Here is an 11,027-nt window from a genome sequence, read left to right as displayed (position 1 = left end):
CTCCAACAGAAAGCTACTTATTCACCTACAGTAATGCAAAATAATAGAAGGCAGGAGGATGACTGGGCTGAGAAAAAATTGTCAGCCAGTTAGGGAAGGTGAATGAAAGCTAAAAAGAATCAGCGGGAAAATAAACATTAGATTTTAAGTTCAATCCAGCATCTGTTCCTGTTGAAACTGGTGAAGGCTCTGGAAGAAGTTGCTGGGTGGGCACTGGCAACTCTAACTAACCCAGCATGACCAGAGAGCTATTCTCTGATGGGTAGATCAGCTTAGATCAAGAAGCTGAAAGGGGCTCAATTTGTAACCAGTGTGTTGGAAAGTCAGGTTCAACAAGATCTCCTGTGTGTGTGTGCATGTGTGTGTATAGAACAAGACAGAAAAGAAAATTTTCTTTCAGTATATACTGAAAGGAAAATGATTAATGGTTTAGGATTCTTTTCACACTGCAGTAAAAATTAATTATAAGATGTGCTGCCTTTAAGCAATTCTATGCTTACAATGATAAATATGGAAATCTGCTGCATTTTGCAGAATAAAACCCACTGTCTTTATAACACACAGAAATGAATTGTATCCACATCCACTTTTATGTAAACACTGTGAAATTCAATTTTTAAGGGTTCAGCTGAATGTCTCTCCATGATTAAAGAAAGCAATACTGGTGGTAGCATCTTCAATAGCAAATACCTTTTCTCACTTAACAAAGAATTGGAAAGAAAAGATTTTTCTCATCTGTGGGCATAAGGGCAAGTGAGGGGGAGAGGTGGGATCAACAAATACTTTCAGTAGCCAAATATATCACAATTATGCTGAATGTGGGGAGAGATATTTTTGGTATTGTTTATTAACCTTAATTGTGTTAGATGTGAGCTCTGAATCTATTATCACAAATAGGCCCCCAATCCCTTACCTCTTCTATTCTTAAAAAATGAAGCTACCAGAATAATATTCCTTTCTATTGACACAGAGATATAATTCCTCTTTTCAAATCCCAATGGCTGTCTCTCTGTTATTGTATTAAATAAAACTTCTTGTTCTCAGTTTCAAACTTCAACATAACTTTGAACCTAACTGCAGCTTTATTTTCCTCTAGTCCATTTCCTTTTCCCCTTCCTGTAGCTGCCATTTTGAGGGTGTTGGGAGCATTCCTGGTCTTTTCTGCTTCCTCCCTGCCTCCTGCACAGCAGCTGCAGGCTGTCCTACAGCCTGTCTAGGATAGCCACACAGAGCTCCTATCTTCTCTGCTGCTGACTAACCTCTTAGATCAATCCTGCCATGCTGCCAGAAGTGACTTGCTCAAAAAGTGCCTTTCATCTGTTTCTGCTTGCTCACCTGTCCTTCAGGCTTGTAAAGCCTGCTGCAGCTTACAGTGATGATAAAGCAAACCAAGGTAACAAAAAAATATTTAGAAAATCCTCTTCATTAGGAATCTGTGTGTGCTCTAGCTATTCTTATTGAAAAATGCTTTAATACTGTTATTGATTTACTGTTGAGTGAGTATTTGTAGGTCTCTGTATGGCACATCAACTAAGGGATTTAATTGGTTAAATGAGAATAGAAATACTCTCAGGAAAATTTCTTGTTCCCTTAGGAATCTGAAGATGAAGGGAAGAAGGAAAGAGGGACGTAACTGAGAGCTAAGCGTGTAACTGCTTTCTAGAGAGAAATTATTTTCGAGAGAGAATTATTTGCAGAGCCTGAAGTATCAGCAGTGGGTGGGGAGCTGCCTCTGGGCCCCCCTTCAGCCATGTCTGTGTTCTCTCTTTTGAAAGAATTATCCTTATGTCCTTTATGTGTTGACCACTTGTACAACAGTGCCAAGGCACTGTAACTACATTGGCATCAGTGGAATTACAAGCTGAAGGGTCCCCCCAATCTGTCCATTTAAGAATTAAGAAAAGACATAGTTGAGATGCAGAGAACTGGTTTCATGAAAATTCAACAAAACACAGATATATTTTTTGGCATGAAAGAAAATTTTCTTGTAATATAGGTAAAGATAATATAGAACTAAAAGTTCTAGAAAACTGACAGATGACTTTTTAGCACCTCTGAGGAGGAATGTTTTGATGTAGGCGTAATGTGCTAATGAATTAGCCTTTCAAATACAAATGGAGCAAATATGCCTCATTCTAGTCCTAGGGCATGAAAAGTATTTGCTCAAACCTAAAAATGATCATATGCTTTAGCAAACTATGACATGAGTGGAAATTTCCACTGGGTCAATAGCAAGTAGGTTTTTTTGGTATGGGCTTCAGAGGTGCTGTAAGTAAAATACATGTAATCTTGCACAGTTTGGGATCTTATTTTACCCATGTTTTGATCAGTGTTGTTGAGGCTTGGATAGAAAAATTAAGTAAGCTAGGCAGAGATGAGAACATGAGTCCTCTGAACTAGGTTACAGGAGATATATGACCAAACATGTTTGAGAAGGTGTGTGTCTTTGGGATACATTAAAGTTTACCCAGCAGATTTTCCCTCTTGGAGTGGAACCAGGTCTGACCTTGAAAAATCCTCTTAAAAATCTTAGAAGCCAAGTTAAGTCCAGTGGGTGAGGACATGAAATCTGCTTAATTCTGCAAACAGAAATATTTAAATAAAAATAGGAAAGATTTTCTGACCACAAGTGAAAAAAAGCTGGAAATGTAGGTTGTCACGAAGCCCTTTTCAGTGGGGAAGGTTTGAGACGCTTGCTCCAGCAGCCACCATTCTCCATTAGTGCCTGTAGCTACACCAGCCGGTGGGCCTCGTTATAATTAGAGGCTTTGCTATGCCTGCTCTGCAGTTTGCAGCCCATTTAGCTCTGTCTCTGCCTTTGCAAGGCCCTGATGGAAGCCAGATCACTGGGATGATGTACGTTAAAACCAAGTTCCTCTTAAAACGGGAGAAGAAGTGAGAGGCCTTATTGGATATAACCGTTTACTCTGGCAAGGGAACTGTGAATTGTCTTAAATGGCCAGCAGCAGCTCAGCCTCTCCAAGGCAGGGGAGTGAGGGAGCGTTTGTACTTACAGGCAGTAATTACAGCTGCTGCTCATTCCCTACTCTAGAGAAATTAAGCTGCTCCTGATTTGAGCAGTAGTTTCACGGTACAAAGTGCTATGTTTCAGTGCCTGTTGCCTTATTTTTCTTCCTTCCCTCCTGCAGCACCTCCCTCCTTTGTGCTGTGTCAGCGCAAGTCTTTGTTCACTTTAGGTGAATTGGGAATTAGGGAATTAGTCTGACTTAAAAAAAACCACGACAAACCCGATTACTTCTATGCCTAAAACCCCTCTGATGTGAGAAATGAGGACTGAGTGTACAGAATGAAATTACTGTAGCATCCCTTTTGGTGCTGGAAAAACTTGGGCTTCTCATGTGTGCCTAACAGACAGCCTTACTCTGTGCTCACAGAGATAATGGAGTCACCAAATAAGTGGTGTAAAAAAGCATGACTATCCATCAATTCCATCCTTTCTACTAGGCAGACTGTCACTAAACATTAATAAAATCTTATTGTTACTCAGCTTTAAACCTTCAACATCAGCAGTGCTATGTCATAACTAAGTACAAATCTTATTAGGAAAAAAGCATTACCTTTTAGATTTTCCCCTAAAGAAGAAATATCTCACTGTTGCATTCATTGCTAAACAGAAACACTATTATTTCAGTAAACAGTTTATAAGCATTAAAAGAAACTGAGTGAGATTTATGGGATTTAAACCTTTGTTTCATTATTTGTTAACAGGCTTTAGCTCCTGCATGCTACTTCAAACATCCCTCTTGAATACACTTCTCTGCAGTTTTGTGTCTTGAAAGACTGAAAAAAAATCTTTCTTACCAGAGCTGGATTGTCTCAGAAAATCGGCAAGAAGACCTGATGTCAATTACAGGTTTAAGCAGCTGTACAAACATCACTGAATATGCAAAAATGCATCTTCAATGAATACTTTCTAGTTAGACTATTATTTCTCTCATGAATATTTGTTATAAAGTTTTTTAAAAATTTAAAATTTAAAAAATTTTAAAATTGACTTTAATTAAGAGGTCTGCTAAGAAAAAAGTAGTTATAACTTAATTTCCCTTTGACGGGCTGTATCATGCATTGCATTCAGCAAAAAATTATTTTTCTTGACAAAGTATGATGTCTGCTGGTGCCAGTTAGAGCCAGTACATAGACAAATGCTTATGAGCTGAAAGGTTAATACATCATACATTGTGCCTTTGCAATGACAAGCAAAGTTTGCAATTGGCTTCTTTATATTTACAACAAAATATTTATCTTTTCCACAGACAGGAATACCAGAGATGTTTATTGATTTTATCAACAGATTAACAATTCATTTTTAAAATGTGTGATCCTTATATACCAATTCTTATTTTTCATTTCATTGCACTTTAATACTTTATGGGGATGGGATAAGAGAAGTCAATTATAATTTGATTGAATAAATGTCATGCAAGAAGTTTCATAGAATAACAATCTTGCAAAGAAATGCTCTAGCAGGGGTTTAGTGTGTTGTGTCCTCTGTGAACTACTTGGTAGTTGTTTTAGGATGCACAGGAGTATCTCTGTAGAAGTAAAGATGACAAATTCACTGACCTCTATGCTCTAAAGTTGAAGGCTTGAATATCATGATAAAAAGGAATGCTTGGTGGCAAAGAACAGGAAGGAAAGGAAAGTTTCACTTTTCTGAGAAGATGAAATTCAGTGGCTGATAAGATCTGAACATTATGAAGACCATAAAATCACTGGGGATATGGGAGAATTAAGTATATTTGAGTAGCTGCCAAACCTGTGGTATAGCTAGATCAGTGTATAAACTAAATTGAAACAAAGCCACAGCAAGGCCTTGTCAAAATTCCACCATCAAGCAAAAATGCTGCAGGAAATGAGGCAGAAGTGAAGCAGATTAGAAGCTTTCAACAGCTTCTGAGTCAGCTGGTGGCATTACCAGCATGGAGGTTTGCACAGCATCTAGCCAGTCGTTCATATCAGCCATTGCTTTGTAGAGATATTCTTACTTTTTTGCTTATATTATAACTTCACAGAGAAAGCTGCACTTTCAGCCAATGAGCAAAGAATGTATCAATAGAAAATTAATAGAGGACTTCTGCATGGTTCAGCAAGATGATTACAAACTGGATTTTTTGTCTGTAATTTTTCAAGTGTAGAAAAAAATATCTTGGATAGAATGATTACAGTCAAGAAAAATCAATTAAACAGATTTGTGTCCTGTGGAATGTCTCAAGTGTATTAATCTCTATGTAAATTCTGTTTTCAAGTACTCAGAAAAAGCCTCTTAACAGCCATTCCTCCCTGAAAAATGGTAAATAAAAAGTGGAGGCTGTTGGTAGATTCATGTTTGAGGTATTTTTCAGCATTCAAACATAATCAAATACTTTAAGAAAAAGAAGATAGTCTCTATGAAAATGTAAAATGAAGAGATAACCCAACTTTTTGCCCTACTGCTGAGTCTTCTGTCTGGTGTGTTTTCTGTGGCTGGAGTGTTCTTAAAACAAAGCAAGGACATTATTAATTCAAAACCTGTAGTACTAAGGTTGTGAAGTCAAGCACTCAGAAGATAAGAAGTGCCAGTTTAGGTTCCCATCTGCATCTTATTTTCTCCCTACCTAGCTGTTTATGTTAGCTATTTTTTGACAAATGTACAAATTCTATTTCTTACACTATTTTGGCATATTTAAACACCTCTGTTTTTTTCTTTTGACTACCCAGCCAAGTGACTTAAAAGTCTTTATTTCTGTAAAATATTCCTGATGCACTGGCAGGGTATTTGTAAAGAAGTAGCATGTCCTGGAATCACATTCACAACTGTATCAGGTCTTTGTGTTGCTGAGCAAGCTGCCATTGCAGGTTTGTCTTCACTGGAATTGTCCCTTCTAAGGTACCTGAGCCTTCTTCTTCATCTGTATCCTACCTATCATTTAGGCTTGTTTTATCCACAGTGTATGATCCACACTCAAAGTGCAGCCTTTCTATAATGCAGGGTCTTTTCAGGCTGCTCTGTACTTCACGCAGTTGTGAAGGGTGTTTGAGAAAGGAGTTTAAGGTTTTTATGTGTGGTGGAGATGGTGCTGACTGCCTTGAACCCTGAGAAGCTGAGAGATGTGCCAATGAAAGGAGCAGGGTTAGGGTGAGAGAAGAATGTAAATGGCACCATTTCTGCAAGTGTGGCAGGATTGCAGGGCAGAGCAATCTGGATGGCAATAAGGACAGAGCAAACAACTTCAGGTTTTATGGGTCACCAAACTATGAGGGAGGTGGGGAGTGTGACAACATGCTTCACTGTTACACTGGCACACTCCCAGCAAATAACTTCATTTTTTAGTGTTCTTATGTTTCAATCTGTTGGCAAAACATAGTTCTCCTCCACTTAATATTTTCTCTTACATTAACATATATGGTTCATGAAATTTTATGCTGTTATCTGAACAAAGACATACATACAGAGAATCATCAAGTTTAAACTGAGCTATCAAGGTGAATAGACTATACCTACAGGATGTTTCTTGCTTGGTATTTCTGACCATTAGCCTGAGAAATTTGGGTCCTTGACCCTGACTGACACAGAGCAAGGGTAACTTTAAGGCTGACCCTAATTATTGGTGCAAATACAACCTATATGCTCAAAAAGGTGGATAATGTTTTCTGTGGTTCCTATATTGTATTACACTGAACCTCAAACTCAAAATCTGAACACACTTAAATTTCAATATAGAGAATGGGAAAAAATGTGTCACATGACTACAGAGCTATTGATTTGAGCTCAGTAAACTGCAAGGTTTGTGAAGTTTCTTGGAGTAAAGAACAACTGAAAGTACTTCTGGACAACAGAAAACAAGAACCGCTTAGAAACTACTAATAGAAACAGTTAAAATGAAACACACTGTTCCCCAGAAGTTCAGTAAGTATGATTAAACCATTGTTTTGGAATAAGTTTAGAGAACTAAACCTACCACAGTGTTACCCAGGCAATTAGTAGTTAAATTGCTGAAGACAGAGAATGGTACAGGAATTGTAAGGAAGTGAGGAATCAGCTAAAGCAGAGATGAGAATGGATTTTGTTAAAGGGGAAATATTAATGAAATTCCTCCAAGATCAGTCTTGCAATGGATGTAATGTAAAATTTTCATTAATAATCTCAACACAAATTTGAACAGAGAAAATTCTCAAATTACTTGTCGGTGGGGTGTAGGTGAGTTTTACTCTGGAATAATCACAGGTGCCTAAACCAGTAGGCTAGAGAAAGGAGCGGAGAGAAAAAGTCACTTCCTGAGGCTGGCTCCTGGCACCTGGGTTAGCTTCCTGCTCTGAATTGCTCTTTTAAGTACAGAGAGGGAGTCGAGATGTGGCAGGAGGCCTATCTGCTCACTGTGGGGAGTAATGACATTGTTTATTACACATGCTTGATAACTGCACATTCAGTCCTGTTCTAGTTCTTGTTCACAATGTTAAAACAGGGCTCGAACATTGACTGTGAAACCTACAAGCCCCCTCTGGAGACTCTACTTGAGTCCATAGATAATTTAAATGTACATGAAAGGACTTGCCTAAAGCCAGTGTATTTCAAGTACTCTACTTCTAGGTCTTTAAATGATGTTTTTGCAGTAAGTTTCCCTTTGTTGCCACAAAATACATTCGTAGGGTAGTATCTAATGTTCAGTCTCACCAGCACTCACCTGCTGCTTAACCACTAACCCTTTCTCTCACAAATTAACCGTATTAAAGAGATACTCCTCTCAGCTTCAAGTTTGACGCTTCTTTTTCAAAACTTGCTTTGTTTAAAAAAAGCCCAAACCAACTGCCCTCCCCCAGTTAAAAATCTGGTTGAAAATCAATAGTAAAATACTTGCAGCAATACAAAAGACACTGAGGATTAATAAAAGCTAGCTGCAATTTTTTGTCTCTTATTGTATTTGTTTATAACTACCTCTCCAGCTCCTGGCTGCTCCCTGTGTCACTGCCCATACCCTCCAGGGCTGAGTGTGTGGGACAGGAGTCAGTGTGGGGAGGGTGATTTCATTTTGGTTGCTTTCTGCCCAGGCCATTTCTGTGGTTTAGTTTACATTTTGTGGCCACATGTGGCAGTACAATTTACAACTCAGTTTAAGAAAGGAGGCAGAATGTCCCAGATTTTCTATAATTTCTGAAGTTTAGCACACATTGTAACAGTTACACTAGTCTTATTCCTGTTTTCCTGTGGCCAGACTTGACAATGCAGACAGTCTGCATTGATATATACACCTGATCTCATTGATCAACTATTGCAAAATACCCAAATTTCTCTCTCTTAAGGGAGTCCACTTAAGCCACTAGTGCGGGTTTGAAGACAAAATACTGGTTTGGCTCCTCTATAAATCATTTCATGCTAGGTATGTAGAGCAAGCACCATTATATATGGAGGCCTGATCACGTTTTCTAAAAGGAAGTGGAGAAAGATATCAGAATTGGTAAGAAATATCTATATTACATCATGAGACTATATGGATTTCTTTAGATTGTAGAGCAGGGGCTGGGAACTACTGAATATTCCTTGTAAATAGTCCATTTTTTGTCAACAAAGAATGAGAGGAGCTGTTTAGCTTTAAAAGAAAGAAAAAAAAGAAAAAAAGTGCTCTAGGGCTTAAAAGATGTGTACTGTAAGGCAGTGAAGTGTGGAAGAGAATTCCAGCAAAAATAGTGGAGGCAGGAAACAGAATTAATTCTAAACTGAAGATTGATTGGTTTATGAAAAACATGATTTTGTGGCTGTTATGATATTGTTTTCTTGACTATGTTAGAAAGTGCTCTCACTGACTCTGGTGTAGGCATATTCTAGTTTCCTAAATTATCATTATTTATTGTGGACAAAAGCATTTACTACATGAAATGATGTTAACCAGTTAAAAAAAGAAAAAGAACTTGCACTTTCATTTGACTGCCTAATTTTGAAGTTTGACCCTGATTCTGCAAGAATTTGTATGAACTTAAAGAAATGCAAGCAGCTATAATTATTGTAATAGGAACAAACTCAGCATATTGTGAAGTACATATGGGTTACAAGGAAATGTGCTATCACCACCTATATTCAAATAAGATCTCAGAAGACTGTGTGCTGTTAGCTGATAGAATAATATCCAGCTATTCATTTTACAGAAAAACATTCCCAGCAGCTGTCACCATATTAGGGTCTTGAGCTATTCAGTCTGAGCTGAGTGTAGTGATTTGGCAGGAATCACAAATGAGCAGCAGTCGTTGATTTGCTGTGTGGAATATGAATGGCAGAATACTTTGAGGGTTAACCCTGAAATGCAGTAGATAATTTGAGAAAGATTTAAAAAAAAATATTTGAACCAGAGACTTCTTCAAAACAAGAGATTCTGAAATAGGAATTGCATAGATAAATTATGCACTCAAGTCGAAAGAGCTCACATCATATAGGATTTTTTTGTCTCCTAGAAGAGTGTGCTGAAAGGGAGACATCAGAAAATGGAGCAGTCAGAACAATCCATATTTTCACATCTAGTTTAGTTTTGCTGCAACCCTGCCCTAATTATTTAAAACCAGACTAGAACAAGAGTGTCTGCCAGTCCCTCTATTTGCACCACCTTTAGGTTTTCTGTGGAGACAGTACATGAAGTTGCCACAATGTTCTGTGACTTAGATGCTTATTTTAGGATAGGTACCTAATCACCAAATTAATTTTGAAGTAAGCTATTTTAAAGTCTGCCAAATAAAACCACCTGAAAAATCTGGAAAAGACTGATTCTTAAGGTGAAATGATCCCAAATCCATCATCATGCTGCTGCCAGTAAGTTACTGTTAGCACATGCTTTGGCATATGCCTTTCTGAATTTGCAGATGTTGTTGATGCTTCAGAGGTTTTGGGGAATAGAATGCATAAATAGCAGTTATTGCTATGGCCATTAACTTCTGGGTTTGGAAAGTCTTTTACATTCTGACTGAGCACTTTCTTCCAGATGACAGCCACAGGGAATAAAAGACAGAATCTTTAGCAAGACAAGACCCACATTGTGGAGGTGCAAGTGGCTGCAGCCACCCTCACCCCCCAGGGTCCACCAACACCGAAGTTGAATGTCTCACTCTGTGGTTAGGGTGAGAGCCCATAATCCCCCAGTTCCACAGTTTACATATTTTTGTATGATTGGTCCATGTTTTCTCCTCCCTATTTTACATATAAGTCTATGTATAGCTATTTCCCTTAAGTTAATATGTGTAAGTTCTAGAAAGTTCTGTTGTACTTGACACCCCATTGGCTTCTTCCTTAAGTCCCCTATGTGTTGTTCCCATTGGTTCTCTCTACCTCAACCCCGCCTCCTATTGTGTATCCCATTTGCTGTATCCCTTATCCCTGCCTTTCCTATCCCCACTATAAAATCCCTGGACACGCTCAGATCCTTGGCTCTTCGTCCCTACCTTTTTATGTGAATGAACCTTCTACGTAGAACCTACATGAGGAGTCCCTTCTCTCTGCTTCTTCGCCTCCACCTGTGTGCCCTCACACCCTGCTCAGAGACAGCTCCCTCGGGTGAGCTCGCTCCCTCCTGCATCCTCTCTTTTTGTGTGGACCGCCTAGGACCAGTCAGGTTGCGGCTAGACCTCTGGGCTCTCTTTGAACTAGTGCGCAACATGACACCACAGGTGTTGGGGTTTTAGTTTAGTCCTAGTTTTTTTCCCTGTTACAGGAATTTTTTCCCCATATGAATGTTGCTAGGGGATAAATGGCTGTACTTAAGAAAGACAAAAGATCTGCCCAGTGGGGGAGGGGTGGGCCTGGCTACTCCTTTGTTTCACCTGGCTGTGGAGTCAGTTCGCTCTCGGCCTTCTCGGAGGGAGAAGCTGTGCTGGTTCTTTTCGGCCGTTTTTTTTTCTTTCTGCGGAGAAAGATCCCAGGACCCCCGGCCCACCTTCCCTGCCCCGCTGGAGGCCAGGCTGTGGCCGCCCTGCCCCGCTGCTGCTTCGAGCTTTCGCTGCGTTGTAGCCGTGCTCTCCCTGCCTGCGTGGACCTCCGGGGGGGTCCCCTT

The 11,027-nt window shown here is 39.2% G+C and overlaps 1 long non-coding RNA gene across 1 annotated transcript in view; it reads left to right on the top strand.

Annotated features, from left to right (window-relative positions):
- Positions 1–11,027, top strand: part of LOC108445029 — a 114,668-nt gene that overhangs the window by 73,424 nt on the left and 30,217 nt on the right. The window lies entirely within an intron of this gene.

The sequence above is a fragment of the Corvus brachyrhynchos genome, unplaced genomic scaffold (genome assembly GCF_000691975.1).
Source record: "Corvus brachyrhynchos isolate BGI_N302 unplaced genomic scaffold, ASM69197v1 scaffold80, whole genome shotgun sequence".
Classification (NCBI taxonomy): domain Eukaryota; kingdom Metazoa; phylum Chordata; class Aves; order Passeriformes; family Corvidae; genus Corvus; species Corvus brachyrhynchos.
Note: the sequence above shows the minus strand (reverse complement) of the source record. Positions and strands in the feature narration are given on the sequence as shown.